General features: G+C 35.6%; 1 non-coding gene across 1 annotated transcript; it reads right to left on the minus strand.

The window, feature by feature from the left end:
• Positions 1-18,391: 18,391 nt before the first annotated feature.
• Positions 18,392-18,605, minus strand: LOC114498165. The gene has a single exon (XR_003684625.1). It is a non-coding gene; the product is annotated as a small nucleolar RNA U3 (small nucleolar RNA).
• Between the last annotated feature and the right edge of the window lie 807 nt (positions 18,606-19,412).

The following is a 19,412-nucleotide window of genomic DNA, read 5'->3' on the forward strand; positions in this document are numbered from 1 at the left end:
CTTTCTTCGTTCCCTTGGCAAGAATTGTAAGGCACTCATGAAATATCCTAAAAACTTAATAATTAAGTGCTATATTCCTCCTAAGGGGGAGGGGGAGACAAGATCTTTTGTTGAAATTCCAGTGTTTTGTAATAAAAGATGTTATGGAAATACCTTCATTAGTCTAAAGGAGCAGACCGCACCCAGTACTAGAGACAAACCGGGCACTTGGTGTCCCTGTGGGGCATCTGGACTCTAGATCAGCGGCCAGGTCAGACCTCAGCTCACTTTGGAATTTCATCCTATGGCATATTACTAGTATTGTTTTTCTCCTTCCTTACAGCACTTATATAGTTATTCTTCATAGCTGGGTAGCTAGATATACTTTTTTGTCCCTTACAAAATGAGGTGGATGTTATAAATATTATTTTGGAATCTGTATGTTTTACTTTGTACACCATGGGCATTTTCAATGAAATTAATTTCTTTTCTATAGCATAACTTTTAGTGATGATCTAGTATTTAATTTAAGGTTAAACTATAATTTATTTAAATAATCCCTTATTGTTGGATATTTAGGTTACTTCCAGTTTTCACTGTTGTAAGTTAGCCAATAATTAGCTCTCTTGCCTATAATGTCCTATGGATCTCCCTGGCCATCTTCCTGGTATAAATCCTAGCATTAGAAATGTTGGGGTATGGGAGGCCTGCTAATTCTACATCTCACTAGCTTGAGCATTAGAATGACACCTCAGCAATATATAATCCTGTCCAAATAGTCCACTCTCTCAAGTGCTGAATAATCTTCATGGAGAGCCAGGTTCCATTCCCACTAATCCCTTACTTTCACTGCTAGTAGGATTATAAGTTAAGCAAAATGACAATGAATAGAGAGCACCAATGTACAACAGGGTTTCTCAACCTCTGCACTATTGACATTTAAAACCACATAATTTTTCATTGTAGGGGCTGGTCTCTCTTTTGCAGAATATTTAGTAAGATCTCTGGCCTCTGCCAACTAGATGCCATTAACAGATCTTCCCCTGTTCTTCCCCTGTGTCTCTTCCAGTAAGGACACTTAAAATGTCTTCATACATTGCCAAATATCTCCTAGGAAAAAATTGATCACTGCTGAGAAATCCCAAGGGACAATATTAACCAGTATTTATTGAGTGCTTGACATGCTCAGGTAAACTTTTAAATACATATTATTATTTCAATTAACCCTTAAAAATATTCAACAAGGTATTATTCTTGCAAAGAAGAAAAACTGAGTGTAAGGCATGTTCAACAATTTGTTTGAGCTCACATACTCATAAAGGGTAAATAAAGCCTGAGGTTCAAAGTCAGACCATCTGACTTGAGAATCCTTCTGCACCTATACCAATACTGCTGCATCTGCCATACTGGGATAGAGGAATAGCAACTACCACAACCAGATCTTGGAAGGTCCTACACTAGACCAAGAACTCAGGTATTTTGTTCAGAGATAAATAATACATGACTCCCAGTTATACTCCCATTACTACAATATCCCATCCCCAAACTCTCATATGAAGTCTGTCCAGAAAAAGCCTAACCATTGTTAATATAACAAGAACAGTCTGCATGACATCAATATAACCTGGCAGTGAAGGAGAATGGACTGGAATGCACATGCATGAACAATGATGACTTTACTGTGCTAGTCAGTGGGGGCGGTAGACACCACTGAGTGAGTGTATGTACTGTGTGGCCATCCTATTCAAAATGACTGAGTGAGTAGAACAATGAGTCTGCATCACATTTTGCATTAAGCTTGAACATTTCTCCAGGAAACTATTTGGATACTTCAGGAGTCTGCAACTATGGGCAATTGGTGATTGGCAGCTTCATCACAACAATGCACGTGTTCATGCATCATGTCTCATGCAGAGTTTTTTGGTAAAACATCAAATCACCCAAGTGACTGAGACCCACTACAGCCCAAATTTGGTGCTTGCAACTTTTCCCAAAACTTAAATAAAATCACTATTGAAGAGGAAGAGGTTTCAGACTATTGATGAGGTTCAAGAAAATATGATGGGGTAGCTGATGATGATTGGGAGAACTGTATGAGGTCTCAAGGCTCCTACTTTGAAGGCAACTGAGGCATCATCGTCCTATGTACAGTGCTTCTTCTATTTTTTTCTTCTCCAATAAATGTTTCTATTTTTCAGAGTACATGGCTGGATACATTCTGGACAGACCTCGTATATGGATGAAGGGAGAGAAGTATATCCCAGGAGTAAATAAGGTCATGGTTCCCACAAACTTGACCCTTGAGGTGAGTCAAACTAGGGAGTGACTATCACCTATAACTGGCCTATACTTAATCCATAGCAATCAAACAAAATAAAAAAATACATTAAATCTACCATTAAAGAACCTACTTCTCAAATATTTTGTTGGTCTTCAAACATGACATTGGGATGTACTGATTGAGTTCTTCCCCTTCAAATTTAAAATCCTGCATGAAAAAAAAAACAAATAAAATAAAGTTGATTCAAAACACACTTGAAATGTTTTGGTAAAAGTTGGCTTTTCTAAAACCAGGATATGCTGACTTTTAAAGGCTAAGGCTCTAGGAAAAATGAGAGCATTGGAATTATCTTTAGCAGCCACATGATTATTTAATCTGACTTTTCTCACTCTGCTTAGTTACTTTTTAGCCAGAAAGGTAGAGAAAATAGTAAACAACATTTAGAAAGAAAGAGAAATATTTAGTGGATGCCAATATAACTTTTTTTGCCTCTTTTTCTCTCTCTATTCCACCATGCCCCACCTTATACACATTTAAACATCCCATACAATGGTACAGTTTAACAAAATGTAAATGGACATGTGGCTGGATGTGTTGAATCCTAAAGATGTTAATAATAATTGTGATCACATATAATTTATCATCCAATACAGGATATATTGGGAGTAAAGGGAGAAATTCAATTATTCTAGGACAATAGGTATAACCCAGGACTGTCCCATGCAAACTATAATGTATAGTAATCTTATTAATAATATTCCTCCAGATGTTCTGAAAATGTATTATATAAGCAAGTACCAGTGTATTTAGTGAAGATGAATAATAAGAGAATTGATAAGAGAGCAAGAGAGAGAAAGAGAGAGGGAGGGAAAGAACTGAGGTTGAAAGCTGCACTTCTTTATAACCTAATGTTAGCAATAACATACCATCATTTCTTTTGCACTATATTGGTCACACAGATCAACCATGGTACAGTAGGGGATGGAAACTACACAGAGTTTTGAATAACAGGGGGCCAGAATCATGGGTCCACAGCAAGTATGAAATACAGACAAGCAAATGTTGGCAATTCCTTGATTAAGTCTCGAGGTCTGAGAATAACCCTCCAAGGCTCTCCACTCTGTCTTCTGGACTCTTGGCTCCACATCTCGAATCTTCCTTTCTTTTTAATGAAAAGTAGTAAATATTTTCAGCTAAGCAGTTTTCCCAGGCTGCTTCCTGCCAGAAGAATTTGGAAACCCAAAGGCCTCTTTTCATTTTGTTCTTTCAATCTAGCCCTTTTGGTCCAAGCAAGTGATATTTCTACTTTTATTTTTCCATTTAAAACTTTGTACATCTTTTTTGAATTTTATTTCAGTCCACTTCATTAGACAAAAAACAAATCCACAAATATCTTCCAGATATGACCTTCTGTATCAATGACAAGATGAGGGATAATGACCTCCAGCCCCCTAGAAAACCTATGGTAATTTGATGGATCTGTGAAGCAAAGTCTTAATCTCTTTAGCATGCCTTTTGTTGGAGTGGATAATATTCTCAGGCATTACCTTTGATATTGCTGAAGGCTTAACAAAAGTTTTGCCTGCCACACTCTTGGCTTCAACCTTGAACCATATTTTCCTGGCATTTGATCTTTGTTCAGAAGCCATTTCTTCATTTTAGCACAGTCTACCACCTTAGAAGTTCGAGAATTTTCAACTCCATCAAGTCATGACTCACTTTAAGAGTCCTTCCTTTAATTTACCTCTCTCCTTCACATTTTACAATATGCAGGAAGAAGAAACCAGGAAGCATCCACAGCCCTCTGTTTAGAAATCTCCTTAGCTGGATCACACAAATTCATTAGATGCATTTTCTACTTTACACATAACTATAGGCAATAGTTTTGCTAAACCCTCTGATGCTCCCTAATAAAGATTTCCCTTCCTCCAGTTTCAATGAGATTTTCCACACTTTCCTATAAGCCCTCACTTCATATCCTTCTCAAAGATCATGAAGTTTCTAGTAACGTCTTCAAGGTCCTTCAGCCTTCACCAGTGCTCTCCTCAAAGTCCACAGCACAGTGCCAATGCCACTCTCACATTTATGTTTTATTATGTTAACACTGTACTTCCAGGTCCCAAAATCTGTATTAGTTATCTGCTGCTCCATAAGAAATTATCCAAAAACTTAACCCACTTAAAACAACAAACATACAATACAATTGTACAATACTATCTCATACAATTTTGGAGGATCAAAAGCCCAGAAGCCAGTTAGCTGGGTTTTCCTGGCCCAGGGTCTCCCATTAGGCTACAATCAAACTGTCAGGTGGGACTGCAGTCATCTCAATGATCAACTGAGGCTGAAGGATCTGTTTCCAAGCTCAGCCACATGTTTGTCAGCAGGCCTCAGTTTCCTGCTAACTACTGTCCAGAAGCTATGGTTTCTCACCATGTGGACCTTTCTGAGGCAGGAGATAGTCAGGAAGGAGGAAGCTCCAGAGATGTCCCAGGCCTAAAATAAAAGATATCCATACAGGACAGAGACCCTGTTCTAAGACTGCTTGTTCCTGATTTCTGGAAAAGTGCCGAACCTTGGTGAATCATGAATGCACCTGCACAGAAGATTCTACCTGACTCCTGCTTCATTATAATAGAATTATAATAAATTAATATTTTGGGCACCCTTCCCCAGTGGCCAAAGAAAATCACAGGAGACCACATGTGCAGTAGCTTTAAAGTAATATAACTACTTGTACATGCGCAATAAAAGCCCACCAAAACTAGCCAGGAAATATCTGCCCTATAAGAATAGAATCCCTGCAGCCCCTGAGGTCAGTCTCTGCTTGGAGTTGGCCTGTTCCCATGTTCTGTGGAGTATGCTATCGATTAACAAATCTTCTCACTCTCTTTCTGCTATAAACTCTGTGTGTTCGGTTCAATTCTTCATCCGTGATCACCAAGAATCTGGTTACCTGTTCCCACCTGTGACATTTCCATATGCTGCTCACATAGGGCAGCTTGTTTATCCCAGGGTGAGAGATGAAATATTTCAATTAGAAAACTCTATATGTATCCATGAAAAAAATATACAGAAAATCCAGAAGACATATTGACATAGAGGAGAAAACTTGCCAAGGTCATGCCAGCAATAGATGTCATGTTACATTATATAGTGTTCTTGGCTTGGCTAAATAAATTTCTTAATAGGACTCTGCTAAAAGGGCCTCTAAAATAGGTATGAGATCAAATAAAAGTCTGATTCTATTCCGTAGATACCTTCAAGTTTATCACAATTTAATTAGAGTAAGATTTTGATGGGGGGCTCAAATGTTGGGAAACAATTTAGTTTCAGGTAATAGCTAATAAGTTTAGTAATCAATGCATGTAAAAAGCTAGTGTTTCAGGAACTGAAGGTATAACCCCCCCTGACTCCAGGAGACCATAAGCAATTCCACCTTTGTGCCTCAGGAGGACTGCAAGCAATCAAGATGGTATCTGAGCCATTGTATTCCAGGGTGAGATGCCCACCCCCAGGACACAGATAAAGACCACGCCCAGGACACATGAAAGAATGCTGCAGCTTTTTATCTGATTAACTTTTTCCCTGAATTCTAATCCTCTTAACTACACTTTTCTTCTTATAAGAGTCAGTTGAAAATGGAATTTAAGATGATCTCTTAAGGTACAAACCTGTTGTCTTCTCAGATCGCTGGCCATTTCAATAAAGCACCCAAGAATATTCAATCCCTGTCTCTCCTTATAGGGTCTGGTAGGTAACAGGCAGCACCAATATTGGCTTTTCTGGTTTTAATTTCATTGCAGCAATGCAAATCCAGATTTATTGAATACTTATTCCATACTATGTATTATACTTCATTCATTCTCATTCTACAACTCTTAATTGTGGGTTTGCTTTATACCAAACACTGTGTTAGAAGCCAGGAATTCAGTGGTGACCATACAAAAAGATGACCATACCTGACATGAAAAGCCTTCCTTCTGCTGGACAAATAAATAAATAAACTTGAAATTTTATCAATTATCTGGTGATAAATAAAACAAATAAACTTGAGACATGAATAAGACAATGGCAAGTACAATAATCACAATGGAGGAAACAATCCAAGAAATGCTGTAGAGAACAATTTTAGGGACAGTTTTGTGGGGAAGGTGGTAAGAAAAGACAGCGAATTTTAAAATGAGAGCAGAAGAAAAGAACAGTTTAGCCATGCAGAAACTGGTAGAAATTGATTATTCCAGGCTGAGAACAGCATGTGCAAAGGTTCTGAATTAGGACATTTTTGCATATTAAGGAAAAAAACACCTGAAAGAAGATCACTGTGACTTAAGTACTACTATCAGGTGAGAATATTGGGAATTTGGGTCGGAAATATAAGCAAGAGCCTGATCCCACTGGACCTGCAGGTAATGTTAACAAGTGCACATGTTATACACAATTGGGAAGTCTGTAAAGGCTTTAAGACAATGAGTGATATCATCTGATTTATAAATAACTAGTGATGACATTTTAAAAATATTAAATGCATGTTTATTCATTCCTTTCTCTTATAAATCACATTTCTTAGCAAAATCCAGCTATTATAGCTCCAGATAATCAGAGAAAAGAAATGTCTTCTGAGTGTGGAGGACATTAGAAAGAAGTCACAACCAGAAAGAAAAAAGTGGGGACTCCTCCTGCTTTTGTTTCCAGTGGCTTGAAAATGAGAAGGTAAAAGTAAGAGAAGGAACCAGTCAATTGTATACATATTGTGACTCTTTTTCCCCATCCCAACCCTTCCTCTCCAAAGTAGAAATCCTGTAGGAGTTGCAGAAGTTGGAGAAGGAATTCAGCCACTGAGAGGTTAGGTCAGATTTCTCTGAGAAGAGATCATGCTCCACATTACCCCACATACCAACACTGTGGGTGTGATGTTACCAATTAGAATAAAATTGTGCTTAGTTACAGTTAATCACAAAGAAAGCCCAAATTCAGTATCTGCATCAATGAAGATTCCAGTAGAAACAGGAAATCTCAAAAGTAGATGGTTCCAGGAGGTAGATTTATTTACAAAAGGATTTTTACAAAGCTGTGAGTTTAGAAGTAGGCTGTTTCTACCCCTAGTCTTGAAGGGATAGGAGACAGAGTAGTCACCAGACCCTGGAAAGGGAGACAGTCAGGTAGTCTTCAACCTTGAGTAGAACAGTGACCATGGGTGGAGGGATAGAGGCAGCTGAACGCAGCAGACTTAACCTCACTGGGAGGAGGATCTATCACATGACTTCTCTCTTCCCTTTCTCCTAACCCTTATCAAGCCTCCCTTTTCATAAAAAGCAATCAGAAGCCAGAGGGTACAGGAGTCCTACTGATGTGTCTTCACAGTTTAGCTTGTGTAGCAGAGAACACAGTAGATGTGGACTAGTAAGCTTACAAAGTAGCAAATGGGGCTTGTAGAGCATGCTGAAGTGTGAACCACTTGACTGAACTATAAAGTTTTACTGATTAGTTAGATGAGGAAGATGAGAGAAAATAAAGAACCAAAGATGAATTTCAAGTTTCTGGCCTACATATATTGGTGAACTGTGGTACCATTTACTGAGATAGGAAAGATAGAGTAGGTCATGCAAACAGGGTTATGAGGAACAAAATTTAAGGTTACATGTGAGACACGCTAAATCTGAGCTATTTCTGTGACACCCACATGGCAATGGCAAGCGGGTGTGAGGCCCATGAGTCTGACCATAAGAGAAGAGGTCAGAGCTTTTGGCTGTCACCACCAAGATGGAAATTAGCTGATGGAAATTAATGAAGCAACCCTGAAAGATATTTCTAGGCATTTTTGTAGGCATTACATCATTTAATCCAACAATGGCTCTATGATGAATATGCTATTAATGTCATATTTATTTTACTGATAGGTAAATTAAGGCCTAGAGAGCTGAAAACTATTGCCTGAGATTACAGTATGAGGTAGACTGGAGCCAGCTTTCTGTGGTTCTAAAGCTTAATTCGTAACCTGTGTTACTGGTACTTCATGTAATCACACTGGCTCCCTATAGGTTCCATTCATCGGTGACAGTTTTCTCACTCATTTGACCCTACATATTTTCTATTATTAGCCCGTAACTATTATCTTCGTGATAATAACTAAGGCTTAGATCAGTGGATTTATATGGGAATGAGTAGAAATAGCTAAACAATAAAAGTTTATTAAATCTTATGAAATTTTTCTTTGCACCAACAATTTTCTAAAAAGATGATCAAGCACAGCAAACATGATTTGCAAAGAGAAGGAATTTCCTCACAGAAGCAACTATTTTCAAATTAAGTATATAAGAAGCAATAGTCACTAATTAAAGTGTATCTCTTTAGTAAAAGAAGACTCTATCACAAAACTTTACTATGCAACAATTATATCATACAGATTTATTCTTATTTATTCTTTTACATAAAAAATATTCTTTTGTATAAAAATTATTTCAAAATATTTTGCAAGTCAGACTTCCCACCATATTTTATTAGCTTAAATAAGTGATAGTTTGCTACAACTGGGGATTATACATAGAACAATATTTACTAATAACAATAATTCTTATTAAATATTGTTAATAAATCAGATTTTAACATAGTGATGATCTATTTATTCATCTAACATCTAAAAAAATTCAAAATATTCCTAACTAGCTATCACTACAGATTCAAATATTGATTTTCTAAAAGTATCCCTTTGATTTTCCTAGCATGAACCACCTCTTCTAAGAGAAGTATGAAAAAAATTACACAAAGAAGGTAAGATTGTTCTAGATACTTTCACTTTTAAAAACAACACAGAATAATTACTCCAAATATTGCTATATATTCCATAAATATTTGTAAATTTTTAAAAATTATATCTGGTTTCTTAACTCTCTTTTTAAATAAGTAATAAAAGTCACAAAACCAACTTGATTCTGCAAGTTGTATGGATGCCTATTTTTTTCTTTTATCTACAATTGAATGTTTTGTTTGAATGTTAATACTCAAACTTATGGTCTTCTTCTCTGTGGTAATGGTTAGCACAGGAAAGAGAGAAGCAATAAAAGCTATAATTCAATTTTAGCTAATAATTCTTGAGTACATATAATGTAGAAGACAGTAACATAGGGAATTTATATGTAACAATCCACTGAATTCTCACATTAACTATTTCATATACATACTATTATTATCCCTATTTTACAATTGAGAAAAATGAGTAATAGCAAGGTTAGATCAAGCCTCAAGAGTTTGTTTCCAAAGCACACATTCCTACAGTAATGAATTCTGAGTTTTGTATTTTATGTTTATATATTAGATGATTTGAACTGTTTATTTAAAAATAACAATAGACAGTACTCAAACATATCATGTAAAAAATCATTTCCACACTGCAACTACATAATTAGAAATAACAATTACCTAATCTATGTGAAAAATCATCTCTATACTGGAATGTCATATATCAAATTGATAAACCTCAGTATATATTTAAACAATAATATTAAAATTGCATTTAAATTTAATGTCAACTTTTTAATTTTCTTCTAAAAACTAAAATTTTGCATTAGCCATGCCAAGCAATGTAAGGAATAAATTTAAGTAAAATCTTACATGAAAATGTATGATCTTCTACATTTCTATGTATAAGTGCTCTCTCTCTGGTGATTTTGCTATTTTAATTTTCTCTCAGTTTTCATAAAAATTATAAACACAAATACCAGTGTGCAGAATTTTTCAGTATCGAGAACATGCACATATGATTTAGTAATTCTACTACGATGACTGAAATATAAATAGGTCACTGAAATAAGACGTCAAAGTCTAAAATCATAGGTAAGACTAGAATTATCCTTGGAAGTGCCATGAAAACTGTTCCTACATGTATCCTGTATTTTTTAGTAAAAACTGTCTTAGGGTAACAAAATAACTACAGTCAGTCAAGGAAAGTTCTACTTTACCAAAGAATTATACCTAATAAATTTAGGTTAAATGGTAGAATAGAAATACATAATTTTGTGATACTTAATAAAGTTATTGCTTCAGGGAAAGGTTACCAATTGATATAATAACCCTAAAAAGTGAATAATCAATAAGGAAGTGAATATCATTTGATACTAAAGTGATTTGACATGGATTTTTTTTTTGGTCTCAAGGGGGAAGCAATGGATGGATCAAGTTACCAGCACCTTAAGCCAGTGGTTTTCAACCTCTTTCATCTCATGGCACACATAAACTAACTACTAAAATTCTGCAGCACACCAAAAAATATATTTTTGCTGATCTAATGAAAAATAGGTATACTTTTGATTCATTCATACTGGATGGTTATTGTTGTGTTGACTTTTTTTTATTTGACATTTTTGTCATTTTTTTTAATTTGACAGATTAAGAGAAAAGAGGTCAGTACCCCTGACTGAATAGTCAGGTATTGCATGTTTTAAAAATTCTTGTGGCACACTGTTTGAAAATTTCTGCCTTAAACTAATGATCAATTTTAGCATCATAAATTTTGCAGCAATCAGATATTATTTATCTCTTGCTGTATTAAAATATGGAGTATACAATATTGACCCTGATGTATTCCAGTCAAAAATATTTTTCTTGAATTAATTACCACTTCTAGATCAACCTCCCTATTATCGGAAATGCAGAGAATAAGAGAACAGGCTAATATCAGCATGAAGAAGCAATAAACACATTTTCCTATAGAATGTCTATGATCATATGACCAGTCAGTTGTCAGGCTTGACTTACAGGACAGAAGACCAGATGCAATGTATGGTTCTGAATGGGTCCTGGGTTAGACAACTCCATAGTAAAGGATATTTGAAGAATAATTGGTGAACTGAAGTACAAACCAGATATTAGATATAATTAAGGAATTATGGTGAATTTTATTAACTATGTTGATGATTTTGGCTATGTTCTTATTTTTTAATGGCATAATGAAGTTTATTTATTTATTTTTTGGTTGATTCTACATGTCTCTTACAACACTAACATAATCATTTATGAGCTCACTGAGAATTCCAATAGTTTCTTTTTTTTAAGATTTTATTTATTTATTTTTAGAGTGGGACAGGAGGGAGATAGAGAGAGAGAAACATCAATGTGCGGTTGCTGGGGGTTATAGCCTGCAACCCAGGCATGTACCCTGGCTGGGAATCGAACCTGCGACACTTTTGTTCGCAGCCTGCGCTCAATCCACTGAGCTACACCAGCCAGGCAGAATTCCAATAGTTTCTTATTGTGAAGTTGCCATAAAAAAACAGCCACTAGTGTCCTGGACAGTGTGGCTCAGTTTGTTGGAGCATCATCTGGTAGACCAAAAGGTCTCAGGTTCGATTCCAGGTCAGGGTACATATCCAGGTGGCACGGATTCTATCCTCAGTTGTGGGGTCATGTATGAAAAGGTAATCACTTGATATCTATCTCTCTCTCTCAAAATGAAAAAGGAAGAAAAAAGAAAATAACTGTTAGTAAGGCAACCACAGTGACCTCCTTCACAGGGCACTGCTAGAACTAGCCAGGAGACTGGACCCATAAGAAAACATTTTCATATTTTATTTCTGACTCCAAGTTTTAAAATATTTTTTTAAAAGTTTGAGTTTCTCAGAGTAGGATGTTGGGTCAAAGATTCCCAAACAATATTACTTCATAAATATTATCCTAAGTTCATTATCTTCACTTTATGCATAATTCCTTAAAGACATAATTCTTTTTTTCCCTATTTCTCTAACATAATCCTGCTGCATTAGTTCTCCTTATTGAATTGAACCAAGAGAGGGAAAATGTAGCTGGAGAAACTGTTAGTTAATAATATATATTTTTAAATATGAATTTCAAAAGGGAAGGATTAGACATCAGTCTCCTATTTATACTCTCCAATTAAAACTTCTTCATAGATATTACATTCTTGTGAAAGAAATGGAAAATTAAACAGAAGTAAAACATTGTCAGTGTGGTCACAATAATACTTTAAAAGCTCTTCATCACCCTAGCATATCTGTGAAGACTTATTGAACAGTAAAGTGAGATTGAGTCGTAGCTAATAATTTTTTACCTAAATTTTTTAAAAAAGCAAAGATGCAAGGTTTAAGCTTCCTTTCTCAAAACATCTATGAACTTGTGAGAAATCTTTTAGAGGAGAATATTTCTAAAAATATAGAAAGGATTTTAAGTTTGAACTATTCACCACATTGTATAAATTTTCTTTGTTCACGTTAACAAATCTCAAAGTTGGTGATATAAATTTTAATTTACACTAATTACCTTATGGGTATTGAAGCTAAGTAGGTAGCAGCAACAGGAAAAAAAATACATTTTAAGTATCAAAAAGCCATTTACTAAATGGTATTTTGCACTACAAAAGAAGTGTATTTTCTGAAATAAAGCTACTAAATATAAATTGGGAAAGAGTGATGTGGGGTGGGGCTTTTTTATATTTATAGATTTTTTCTTTAGGATTATGATATTTGTCAGGATTTTCAAACACATGGGTTATTTTGTTGGAACTTTTATCTGTCTTCCTCTTTACCTTGAGATCATTTATCTCAAGATTTCCTTAATACTTTATATTACTTTCATTAATGATTCTTTCAAGAGAAGCCTGATTTTCATTGGGGATAAACAGGCTAATAGTCCAACTTGGATAGTGTAGGAGACCATTCTGCGTGGCATGGGTCCAGCTACCACTCAGAGATGCACAGGACCTATGCCCACAGATAGGTTCTCCCGTGGGGAATCAGGCCTGCAATGTACCTAGGGCGCTTTGAGTCTTGCTTTTTGCTAAAACACCCTCACCCTGAATTGAGGACATTTACTCCAAAGCAACTTCCTAAAATCCATGCTAAACCTTCCAAGGATGAGTGTAACCAGTTCAACCACTTTTGCCTTTTCATTTGCAAATATCCCTCTTCTGTGATGTGATTAGCAGCATTGGCTCCTTTGTTTTCTGTAAAAGGTAAACACCTAAAGCGAACCTGTGCATAGTAAATGAGGACCATCATGTAATGAGTGGAGAAACCCAATAAAGGCCTGTCATGGCAGAGGCCATGGCTTTTGCTCCCCTTGAGAGAAAAGCCATGCTGTCCCTTTTCCTCCACCAGACTTGGTAGGCTATGTGAATGTCTCACTTAATCCATAATGATGCGGACACTGCAGGCTGGTGTCTGCATCAGATAGCATGCCTACTTAGGGTTTTAACATAGAGCAAGGAGAATTCTTCAGAAGTTTCAAAGATGGAGAGGCATTAAGTGAAGTATCAGAACTAAAACATGGGGCAAGATGAATAGAGGAGTGGAAACACATTCTTTGAAATCATAGATGGAGATTATTTATAAATGATAGAACCACGTAACATCTTAAATGGACGCTCTGACATCTACACCAAATAAATAAGAATCACTTTAAACAATAATGACATATTGTATACACACACACACATTTTGGTCTTTCAATCCCTTTAGTTCATAAAAAAATGAATTTTACATTGTAGGTGCTTAATTACTGTTTCTGTAACATTAACTTAATGTATATTTCTAAGTTCTCATTATATAAGAGATACAAGAAAAGGTCTTTTCTATAAGAAAATTATGCTTAAGTTTGTCAAAAAATACATTTGAATAATCCAACAAGATATAGGATCTAATAGGACTGCCTAACTTATAAAGATACTGTATTGTTATTATGTACTTTAATAGTTAATATTTTTATTTTAATAGAAATTATTGGATTTCTATTTAATTTCACATAATAGTAGTGTCAACATTATCTGATAATAATTATTACCACCATTTTATTGAAAATGAATTCTCTGAGACCTTATTGATTCTGAGACTCAATATGGCATAAGATTCAGAGTCTATTTGAATCTGTTACTCTCTGACCATAAACCCAAGTTTATCCATTGTACTATGATGCTTCCCTCAAAAATAAAAAACATAAAAAAATTAAAGTTACCTCAGCAAAGAACACCTGTGAGAAGCTAGTGAAGGTTTTTGACTGAGGAAGTGAAATTAGCAGAGTTATACCTTAAACACAAATTCTGGAATAAACTGGAGCCAGGGAGAGTGGCTAAGATTCTGTTAAAGTAACTTATGTTTTACACTTGTAATCTGGTTGGCATTGAAGTTCTTTAGTAAGGGACATTTTGATAATATGTTCACAACTGTTCAGCAAGGAAACACATTTTTACATTTAAAAGAATGTATTTATGTCAAAATGTATTTAATCACCTAGGGAAACATCCTGAAATGATCATATATTTATGTATCTCTTTTATAGTTAAAATTTTCAGGAAAACAGTATCTTCTGAGGTAATATCAGGGGGCTTCACAAATGCATATACATGGGCTTCACATCAGAATCTGTCTTTTTTTTTTCCTCTATAACCTGTCTACCTTTTCTTATTCTTAAAATTCCTGCTTCTGCATTTCTAACTCCCATCATTCAGCAATCAGTCATTTAAAATTATATTTTAATAACAAAAATGATGATACCTCAAATCATTTAAAATTTTATAGGATTCTATGATCATGCAGCCTGCTAAAGGAAGAAAAACAACATTTAGGGAAAAGGAAGAAAGAGAAGGCAAGGAATAGGAGCATGCGCCACAAGAAAAGCTGAAAAGCTACTTTAATAACAGTTAAAATACATATTTTTAATTCTTACAAAAGGTGAGTATTACTGCTCCTGGAATTTAAGTATAATATTTAGGTGCGGGATGGGGAGGGGGGTGCTCACCCCTCCCCACAGAGCCCTTGTGCTCAGGAAGCTGAGGCCAATCCAGCAAAGGCAACTGATCCAGGACTAAATCAATCAACATAATCTCAGGTTGGAGCCCAGGGAGGAGTTAAGAGATTAAACACCCAACCTATGGTGTCCAATCAGGTGAAAGTACAGGGCAACTGAAACATGAGTAAGAAAAACCATCACATACAGATTTTAGAAACCTAAAATCATTCATTTATTTATTTATTCATTTACAATTTCATGATCTATTCACTGTTTGACAAAGTACTGAGTGTTGGACCTTGAAGCAAATAAACCGATTAAAGCTGGCCTTGAGGGGTATTTCAAAAGTTCTCACCTGAGGGCAATTACAAAAGGTCTTGAATGGCTCTAGTACTGTGATTTCTCATGACTTAACTGCAGTGGGACATCTACTCTACAAGAAGAGAAATCCATATTCTATGCTGCCACATGCCACAGTTCTACAGCTCTGGCACTATTTTATTTCTCCTTTTATATATTCATTTCATAAAAAGGCAATATCTTCCAAAATGTGCTACATTTTTGGGATTCCAAAAAATATTTGACAAACTATTTTTTTGTTTTCTCTTCTTAATTGGTATATTTCTCCAGGCCATTGAATAGGTTGTCTTTCAATGGCTATAATTGTGAATGGCCACTCGTTAACTTATAGCATGGTCTCATGTTTTCCCATCAACCCTCACATTTCCTTAAACCTTACATACTTGGGCATGTATATTAGAATAATCTAAACTGAAAGTATTAAAACAAAATTATCATGTAATTATCTTGTAAGGTATACTTCAATGCATTCTTTTGGTTTTAATTCTCTATGTGATAATCCCATTTGACTTAGAGCCATAGAATCATGGGAAATAGAATATCCATATTTGTGTATTTTTTCAGGAATAAATAATTCAACTTAACCAACCATTATTTTGGGACACTGAGTACATTAACATTTAAAACAATACTTCAGATTCTCCCACATCATTAATCTTCACTTGTTAAACTGTCAGAAGTTTCACTTAATTGAGATTTCAGTTTATCAAATATTCTATTATTCTGCTGTATATCAATATGAATTTGTTTCATCATTTACCTTTCTCTAACTACTGAGATTAGTTCTATTGCTTCATAGTGTGGGCACTACAGCTAGGTCAATCAGAATTATTCACATTCTGGTCTGTTCTTCCCAGTTGTGACCTTAGACAATTACTTAATGTCTCTTGAGTCTTTGTTTCTTCATTTGTAAAGTAGAGGTGGTCATACTTATCTATCTTAAAATGTGAACAATAGAGTTCCAGCCAAGATGGAGGCACAGGTAGAAACCCTTTGCTTCCTCACACAACCAAAAGGAGGATAACAACTAATCTAAAATCAATAAACAACCAAAAGTGCCAGAAAATCAAACTGCATGGAACTCCAAAAACCAAGGAATTAAAGAAAAAATCAACCAGAACAACCAAACCAGTAGGGTGGAGGATCTCAAGGGCAGCTCAGAAAAACCAAGACAAGGCAGTAGACCAGGCCAGGGTGCCTGGCTGTGGTGAGGTTGAGGGCTACATGGGAGGGACTGAGTTAGGGGAAACTGAAACTCAGAGGTGGCTGTGAACTACAGCGGTTGCCATGGTAGAAGAAACTCCCACTCGCACCTGAGAGTTCATTGAGAAGTATGCAAGAGACAACCAGGCAATATGCACTGTTCCCTCTCTGGCCCCTCCTTAGAGGCAAAGCAAAGAGGGTTGCTCTGCCCACATGAATACCTAAGGCCCTGCGGCCTTACAATTTATCAGGTCCACCAAGATGAAGATATATGGCCCAAACGAAAGAACAGAGCAAAACCTCAGAAAGAGATCTAAGTGATGAGGAGATAGCCAACCTATCTGATGGAGAATTTAAAGCCCTGGTAATCAAAATGCTCACAGAACTGATTGAGCTTTGTCAAAAAATAAAAGAGCAAATGAAAGATACCCAAAATGAAATAAAGCAAAATATTCAGGGAACCAATAGTGACAGGAAGGAAACCAGGACTCAAATCAGTAATTTCTTCCTCAAAAAGGAAGAAATCAACATTCAACCAGAACAGAATGAAGAAACAAGAATCAAAAAAATGAAGAGAAGCTGAGGATTCTCTGGGACAACCTGAAACATTCCAGTAGGGTTGCCAGAATTATAGGGTTGCCAGAAAGAGAACAGCAGGAAGAAATTGAAAACTTATTTGAACAAATAATGAGGGAGAACTTCCCCAATATGGCAAAAGACATAGACTTCCAGTAAGTCCAGGAAGCCCAGAGTGTCCCAAAGAATTTGGACCCAAAGAGGAACACACCAGGGTACATCATCACTAAGTTCCCCAAGATTAAAGGCAAAGAGAGAATCCTAAAAGAAGCAAGAAGAAAGGAGAGAGTTACCTTCAAAGGAGTACCCATAAGGCTGTCAGCTGATTTCTCAAAAGAGACCTTATAGGCAAGAAGGGGCTGGAAAGAAGTATTCCAAGTCATGAAAGGCAAGGACCTACATCCAAGATTGCTCTATCTAGCAAAGCTTTCATTTAGAATGGAGTGACAGATAAAGTGCTTCCCAGATAAGGTCAAGTTAAAGGAGTTCATTATCACCAAGCCATTATAATATGAAATATTAAAGGACTTATCTAAGAGAAAATAGATGGGGAGAGATAAAAATGGTATAGGAAACAGAGGACTCAGAGAACTTATATGTACAACCCATGAACATAAACTAAGGTGGGAGATGCTGAAGGGTTGAGGGGCAGAGCAGAGGGGGAATAAAGTGGAAAAAATTGGGAAAACTTTAATAGCATAATCAATAAAATTACTTAAAATGTGAACAATACATCAGTCAAGACATAAAATAGGTTATGACATGCTAAATAATAAATATCCATGTCTAATATAATTAAACATAATTATTATTTGTAGCACCATAGAATATCAGACTTTGTATACATATACAAATTTACAGATGTGTATAGTTACATGTATATAACATATAAATACACATATACATATGTAAAAGTCTACATATATACATACATAAAAAGATGAAAGCTATATATATAACAGCCATTTTTGTTATTTTAGCATTTATTTTCCTTATTGTACCTAGTAAGATAAGTACAAGGGAATGAATGAATGAATGAATGAATGAAAGAAATCTTTACTACTAAAAACAATGCTCTCTGAACATCTTACCATGCTAGCCCACTTATCCGTTTTGGGTTATTCCTGATGGAGGAACAATTATGTTCACAGTTTGGCAGTGTTTTTGGCTTGAGAGATGACAGATTATTGCAAAAACATATCTGAATAAGACTTCTTATGGATCTTCCTTTTTTCTTTTTTTTTTTTTTTTTGCTTTACCACTCAGTGTGCATTCTCTCCCTCTTACTCTTCCAAAGGAAAAGAAGAATGATCATCAGTGGTTATTGGCAGCTGCAAAAGTAACCCCAAAAGCCAGCTTCATGCTCAGGAAAGAACACTGGGCCTCTTCCTCATGGTTTCGGGTGCTCTACACATTCAGAGAAAATTATCTAGTAACAAACTATAGAAATGATCCCTGAAAGTATAGTCTTTGGATTTACCAATCTCAAACAAGGAAAAAGGAGAAACTGACTGGCTTTACAACATTTTTATTCCCCAGAGCAACAGTTCTTTGAAGAACTCATTGTCAAGGTCCCAGCCATTCCTCCAGAGTAGTTGGGGTATTTTATTTCTCAGAGCTAATCTTTATCTCATGCTTAAAATGACCCAGATACTCTAATAAAGGTTTATCTGAATTATTTCATTTAATATTTTATTTTAATATAAACTTCCCACCGACCTATGAGGTGCATGCTCTTATATTCCTTTTGTATAGATTGAAAACAAATTTTAAAAAAGGACAGAAACACAATGTGCCTAAGGTCACGCAATAGGAAATAGAGCTGGAATCCAACTCCAGCCTGTCCCAGAGCCCAGAGCCCTCACCTCTACAACCAAACGTCATTCTAAGAACTCCCCCTAAGGGACAGTTCGGTGATCCAGAACCTAGACTGTAAAAATGAAAATAGTGCAATTGTAACTTACTTATATGTAGCATTTTAAATTATTCAAAAACACTTTTAGATACTTTATTAAGTTTGTCTTTCACAACATTTGGAAGAAAGGCAAGTATCATTCTTATTGTTTTTCAGAAATTTCAGCTACAGAAAGGTCAAACAACTTGCTTAAGATCACACAAGTGGAACAAGAGATATCTGGTTTCCCAGTCAAGTATATTATTTTGTAATTTGGTGATTTTTTCTTATGTTTTTATAGGACAGAGAGCTCATGTGCCAGGCTTATACTTTTGAAAACAATAGCCTAAATGTCTTTAATTGTTTTATCTAAAGATATCGTTC

Source organism: Phyllostomus discolor, chromosome 5 (genome assembly GCF_004126475.2).
Source record: "Phyllostomus discolor isolate MPI-MPIP mPhyDis1 chromosome 5, mPhyDis1.pri.v3, whole genome shotgun sequence".
NCBI classification, from domain to species: domain Eukaryota; kingdom Metazoa; phylum Chordata; class Mammalia; order Chiroptera; family Phyllostomidae; genus Phyllostomus; species Phyllostomus discolor.